The following is a 7,071-nucleotide window of genomic DNA, read 5'->3' on the forward strand; positions in this document are numbered from 1 at the left end:
GGCGGGGAGCCCCGACGGGGCGGCCGCGGCGCCGGCGCTCGGCGCCCTCCTCTTCCTGCTGCTGCTGCTGCTGCTGGCCGGGGCCCGCCGGCGAGCCGGCAGCCGGGGGGGCTCTTCGGGCAAGAGGAGCCCCCCGGGCCCCTTCGCGTGGCCGCTGGTGGGCAACGCGCTGCAGCTGGGCCGCCTGCCCCACTTGGCTTTCGGGCGGCTGGAGCGTCGGTACGGCGCCGTCTTCCAGCTGCGGCTGGGCCGCCGGCGGGCGGTGGTGCTCAACGGCGAGGCGGTCATCCGGCGGGCGTTGGTGGGCTCGGGCGCCCGTTTCGCCGGTCGGCCGGATTTCCCGTCCTTCGAGCTGGTGTCCGGCGGGCGTAGCGTGGCTTTCGGGTCCTGCTCGCCCCGTTGGAGGGCTCGCCGGCGCCTGGCCCACGCCGCCCTGCGCGCCCGCTCGACGGCGGCCGAGGTGGAGCGGCACGTGGCGGCCGAGGCGGGGGACCTCGTCCGGCTCTTCCTGCAGCGCAGCCAGGGCGGCGCCTACTTCGAACCCGCCCCGCTCTTGGTGGTGGCCAACGCCAACGTCCTCTGCGCCCTCTGCTTCGGCCGCCGCTACGGCCATGCCGACGGCGAGTTCGCGGCGCTGCTGGGCCGTAACGACCGCTTCGGGCAGACGGTGGGGGCGGGCAGCGTGGTGGACGTGCTGCCCTGGCTCCTGCGCTTCCCCAACCCCGTGCGCCGCGTCTTCCGCGACTTCCAAGCCCTCAACCGGGAGCTGCACGGCTTCGTGCGCGCCAAGGTGGCGCAGCACCGCCAGACCTTTGACCCGCGCGCCCTCCGCGACGTCAGTGACGTCATGATCGCCGCCGTCGAGCGCAGCGAGAGGCCCCCCGAGGGGCTGGGACCCGAGGACGTGGAGGGCGCCATGACCGACATCTTTGGCGCAGGACAGGACACCACGTCCACAGCGCTCTCGTGGGTCCTCCTGCTGCTGCTGAAGCACCCGCGGCTCCAGCGGGACCTCCAGGCTGAGCTGGACCGGGTGGTGGGACGCTCCCGGTTGCCCACGGCCGAGGATCGGCCCCACCTGCCCCTCCTGGAGGCCTTCATCTACGAGACGCTGCGCTACACCAGCTTCGTGCCCATCACCATCCCGCACGCTACCACAGACGACGTGGAGCTTGAGGGCTTCCACATCCCCAAGGGCACCGTGGTCTTCATCAACCAGTGGTCCGTCAACCACGACTGCGGCAAGTGGCCCGACCCGCAACGCTTCGACCCCGCGCGTTTCTTGGATGTGCAGCAGCGCCTGGACCGCGACCGAGCCGGCAGCGTCATGATCTTCTCAGCCGGCCAGCGGCGCTGCATCGGCGACCAGCTCTCCAAGCTTCAGCTCTTCCTCTTCACTGCCATCCTCCTCCACCAGTGCTCCTTCCACGCCAACCCGGCGGAGAACCTCACCATGGACTGCATCCACGGGCTGGCGCTGAAGCCGCGGCCCTTCACCGTCACCGCGCGGCAGAGGCAGCCCGTGCTCATCCAGTCCTGAGCGTCTGCTGCGGGTGGGTGGTGGGTCCCATCTGTGCTGCACCCCACCTTGGTTTGGAGCTGGCAGGGCCGGGGCGGGTGGGGGGGGAACGGATCATGCTTTGCCCGCAGGTGGATCTTGCCGCAGCGCATCCCCGTCCCTGTTTGCAGGGCGAAGCGCAGTGAGTCCCCGCAGCAATAAATGCCTTTGACACAGGACCTGGCTCCGCTCCTTTTCTCCGGGAGGGTGGTGGCTGGAAGCATCGTTCACATCTGAGCCCCCGTCCTGCACCCCCCTGAACCTTCCCACCCCCAAACAGGTCCAAACCCACCTCCCCACAGGGACCTCCCCGCAAGGACCGGACCCCCGCTTCACCCCAGGGTGCAGCAAGGAGTAATTTGCTTCACCAGAAAGCTGGAGGAGGATGGTTGCGGGGGCGGATGCGATTCCCAACATCAAGGAAAGCCATGCAGGAGCTCAGGGAGGCTGAGTGGGGGGGTGGTGTGTGTGTTGTTGATGGAGCTTAAGAAGAGTTTAAGGACCAGCTGCTGGGGAGAGGGAGGATGGCCCCATCAGTTTGAAGCCATGAGCAAGTCTCCCTGCTCCAGTTTGGGTGTGAAAGGAAGTTCGGGAAGGTTTTGGCATGGGTGGGGGGGGGCTTTCTCACCCCCTTGCCCCCAAAAGGTAGGACAGAAACAGCCACACAAGCTAAAACCATGCTTATCTCAGTGCCACCAGCCTGTGGCCACCCTGAGGAGCTTCAGAGGATGGCACAAATCCCCTCCTAATGACAATAATTTACCAACAGGCAATTTATCTCCTTCAGAGGCTTTACCAATGGGTAAGGCTGGATTTATGTCTTTTGGAGGGGGAAGGTGGCAGAAATAATTTTCCACCTGCCTGTGCTGGTGTTTGCTCTCATCAGGAAAACTCTGGTCCTAAAAAGCACGCTGGGATTTCCCATAACAACTCAGAGTCAGTTGTTCGGGTCGCAGCTGCCTTTCTTGACTTCATTTTCATTTCACCCATTGAAACACTGCCCCAGTAATGTTTTCTGCTACGGCATACTTTAATACCCACTTGCCAGCTCTTCATGTGTTACTAATGGTGTGAAAGGAGGTTCAGGAAGGTTTGGGGGGGGGAGGGGGAACTTTCTCATCTGGTGCAAATGCATGACATAAATCCTTACCCAGAACATGAAGAGCACAAGTAGGATTTGAAACTCCCCTGAAGTACAGCACAGAAATGAAGTCCTGGTCATGAGCATCAGGACTGGTGGGTTCCCAGTGCCACCCTGGGTATGCCACAGCTGCCTCCATGGGCCATTAAAATTGCTGAGCGTGAACAAGTCAGTGGTCAGCAACAGCTCCGTGGTACCAAGGTTCGAAAGCAAGTGCAAGTTTTCTCCTCCTCTTTAGACACGCATCTGTGAAAACATCCCTTAAGATGTCCTAAGACGGAAACCAGTAGTTATCTTGGGATCATATCCTGCCTGCTCGGAGTTTTGCCACTGATGGTCGTCTTCAGCTTTTGTGGTCCAGCTGGAGACCCTCTGTTCGACAGCAGCACATGCTGGAGATGCTGACACCACAGGCTCCCGCGCTCCTTGCCCAGTGGCCAGCCTTCCCACCCGGGACCACAGGTGGTTATTTGTTCAACCTTATTTTATGGGTAGACTAAACCAGAGAATGAACATGGGAACAGCCCCAGGGCCTCAGCCATCTCAGAGCACAGGGACACGTTCAAGGCCATCCCACACTGCAGTGCTACCGGTGGCACTGGTATGACCACGACACTCATGGTCAACAGAAGCAACAGGCCCACCATAACCCCATGGGAACCAGCACGAAGTGAAGGCAGCAGCAGCCGTTTGAGTTGAAACAAGGCGAGATTCAGATCCCTAAGGCTCTGTGTAAACCCACCTGCACGTTGAGTGTGTTTTGCTCCCCCTCCTTGGCCCCCACCCACCAAAAAAACAGGTGAGGTCACTGCTGCTCACCAAGAATACTGTCGGATGCTGATAAATATCCCTTGGTTTTTCCTGGGCTTTATATTATTCTCTACCTGCCAGCAGCTGACACAGGAACACGGTGTGCAGGCCATCCTCTGTCATTAAAACTGAACATCCCTCTACTCTTTACATTAACGAAGGCCAAGGAGGAGGCAAAGGCGCTGGGCTGGACGAGGACCCCCACTGTGACTCGCTCCGGCATTGCCCGTGGTGCCGCCTGCCCGGGGCGCAGCAAGGTTCAACGGCCCCAGGAGCATCCCGCTCCACTTCCCCAGCCGTGCTTCCCTCCCTACCTCCAGTTCCTACCGACGCATGAGGCATTTAAAGTTGGGGCTCTTCCAGCCCAGATCGTGAAGATTTAGGTGTACACGTTTGCTGTGGCACTGAAATGCTGCCGCGCAGGTCATGGCAGCGCCGTGCAAAGCATACGACCGCAGCTCTTCTTTCCCCGGCGGGGGAGGAACCCACTTCCAGCACTTACTTGAATGATTTTGCAATACTTTGACCACCTCATTTCTCATGTTTAAGGAGAGCTGCTGCCAAGAAATATGATTTTTTTTTTAACATGGAAGCAGGATGCTGGGAAACGCACTGTGTGTTTACAGTCCCCTGCGTCCAAACTCATTCCCGCTCCTCGTCCGCAACAACAGCCGTCTTTGCACGCAGGCAGGTACTGCACTGCTCCCACCCCAGCTTCTGAGCCACCGAAATGCTGGAACGTGCTCTCTATTATTAAGCAAAAGACACACAAGAGACCTGGCTGCAGAACTAAGCCTTTGACAAAGAAGAAAAGCAATCAGCCCGTTATTAATCTTGCCTTCAAAACAATTCACTGCAGGTATGTAAGCAACCCAGCACAGGGAGCCTAGACAAATCTCAGAGCCTCTTCTGCTTTTCATAAACATCTTAATTATTAAAACCTGATCCAAAAGGTCTTTAACTTCTACACCACAGTCAAGCTGACATCAAGCCAGTCTGTAAGAAGCTGACTTTTGTTATATATATGGGACTCTACAGAGACAGGGGACAATCCTGTATTATCTTGTCTGCCTTCAGGGTCTTGAGCCCTTCTCAGATTTCTACTTTGGAGAAAGCAAAAATTAAATACATTTTATGAAAAGAACTAAATCTCTTGCTACTGAAGTTACCGAGATCGTGTTTTCATGCCCGATACTGCCGTGGCTGCCTGTATGTGCAAAACCAGAAGCACGGCAGGTCTATAGCAAGCAGTTAATTGTTCAATCTTATTCCCCACTCTCTTCCCCCACTGCCTTTTGACCTCGATTTCCCTTCACAGTGAAAACATTTCCCTAAGGTCTGCTTTTTCTCCAATTTTACTATTTGCTTTGCATACAATACTCAAATATTAGCCTAGTCAACTTATGTAAATTTTAATTCTATCAGTGTTTTCTGCTGAAAAAAACCCAACAGTTTATTTACCATATTCAGGAGACTTTGCAGTGCACTTATGCTAAATAACTCTGAATAAAACAGCGACTGCTCCTTCACATCACCTGGCGGTTACTCATCTAGCAGCAAGAATTGCTTTAAAAACAAGACAGCAAGGCCATTGCTTGCAACCCTCCCGCTTCAGGTTGTCTCTCAAACCAAGCAGTCTGTGCAGGTCAGATTTTGCCAGGGAATTTCCAAGGAATTACAAGTGTCATTGAACCAAAAAAATCTGGGTTTAGCAGAAATAAGCCAGGGTGGGAGTCAGAATGACTGTCCCATTCCTAGGAGAAAGGGATGTTGACATTCCTGTTCCGAGTCAGAAGTTTCCCAGCACATGGGAGAGGTGGTCACAGCTCTGGTATGCTCTTTTTATTGGAAACCAACTACATAATGGAATTTGTCTGCTTTCAAAGCCCTCTTTCTGACCAGGCTACCCTGTCCCAAGCCAGAGGATCAATGCTGACGTCCCCTCACAGATGTCCAAGTTGCTCAAAACCACTTTCCCAACTGCGCTCTAAGCCACCACTCCCTCAATCACTGAGTTATCACTCAAGTATTGCAAAACATCCCTTTTAAAAGTCATTCGGAAACTTCCGATGATCAAAGAGTCAAGAGATTTACACTAAACAACAGGGTACCTACACGTCCATCCCTGACGCGGTATCCTCAGTGTGTCACACCTCTGGCTAAGCCAAAGACCTGCCTGTGCCACAGGTCCCATCCTGCACAAACCCCTTTTCTGCTTCTGGAGTCCTCTTCTCTCCAAAGCAGCAGACCTTGGCAGGATGCCCCTCGTAATGGCTCCGGCTCCTTTTCTTCGGCAAACCAAAACTCTCTGTAAGGTGACCCAGTGCACTAGAGGATGCTACAATCTCACCTTGAGGAGGAAATAAAGGAGCGAGATCACAGAGACGTTGCACACCGAAGACAGCCCTAATTCTGCACCAGGGAAAGACAAAGCTGTCTAAGCGATCCTTGGTGGTGTTCAGGCCACCTTCTGAGAGAAGACTTCTTCCACGCTCGCGGTTGCAGGCGACTCCCATGTCCCTTGTCCGAGGATGGGGAACCTAAACCTTGTTTCCCACTTTCCTTATTCCTTTGTACAACTACTGCATTAGAACTCCCGAACTAAGTGGATTTTGAGGAGCACTGAAGCACAGTCGGTGTTATCACTCATTCTCTCTGCAAAGTAATTTGAAGTAAAATGAGCTAAAAATCAGGTGGTCTAACCCACTCAGAGCCAGCACTAAACACAGCCTGCAAGCCCCTTGTTTATGGTTTTTGTCCCGGGGAAGATAAAGATGGTCTTCAGGATTGTGAAGGTTGGACGCAGAATACTCACACCGGGTCACAACTGATTATCCGCCTTTATTTAAAAACAACTTCACTTGGAGTACATCATGTGCCACAAAATGTGGCTGGATTACTTTGGTGCATTTTAAAAATGTAAGCAGTAGTCCTTGTATTGACATACAAAATCTGCTACAGGTGTAACCCACATCATTATGTATACAAACAGTGATCTATGAACAATAACGTTGTAGGTTACTTTCCCATAATTTCCTGCTGCATTTGGCACAGCCACCATGCGTACCAGTACAACGATGTTACGCAGACGACCTCCACCCGGCTGTCGGGTTTCTTCACCTATGTATGTATTGGCATAAAAAGCAAGAGAGTAACACAGGTAACTTTAAGCAGGATCCTCTTCTCCTTATTTATAAATACTTTATTTCAAACAGAACAGCACAGTGAGGATAAATTAGCTAAATAGCTTCAGTTATTCTTTAGTATCATAATTTAACCACAGGTAGGTATGTTTTAAAATTAAGACAACAGGAGCTCCAGGAAATTATTCTCTCTCACCCTGGGATAAGTCCAGGAAAACTTATCTGGATGGGAGCAGGATAGAGTGCTTCTCTACCAAAATCATACCAGGCAAATTAATTTCTTCTGGTCCTGGAATGTATACAGTGCAGGCATCTTCAAGAAATTCACATTGTACTCTGGGATTAGTCTGCAAAGCATGTGCAAATTTTAAAAAGTCTCAATTTCCATGTTGTCTGAAAGCTACTGAAGCACATCCTCC

General features: G+C 53.7%; 1 pseudogene across 1 annotated transcript in view; it reads left to right on the forward strand.

Annotated features, from left to right (window-relative positions):
- Positions 1–1,540, forward strand: part of LOC104829887 — a 5,068-nt pseudogene extending 3,528 nt beyond the window's left edge. The window contains exon 3 of the transcript XR_774158.1: positions 10–1,540. The product of XR_774158.1 is annotated as a cytochrome P450 1B1 pseudogene (transcript). The remainder of the gene's footprint in view (positions 1–9) is intronic.
- Positions 1,541–7,071: the final 5,531 nt, after the last annotated feature.

This window comes from Haliaeetus leucocephalus, unplaced genomic scaffold (assembly GCF_000737465.1).
Source record: "Haliaeetus leucocephalus isolate CR32 unplaced genomic scaffold, Haliaeetus_leucocephalus-4.0 Scaffold177, whole genome shotgun sequence".
NCBI classification, from domain to species: Eukaryota; Metazoa; Chordata; class Aves; order Accipitriformes; family Accipitridae; genus Haliaeetus; species Haliaeetus leucocephalus.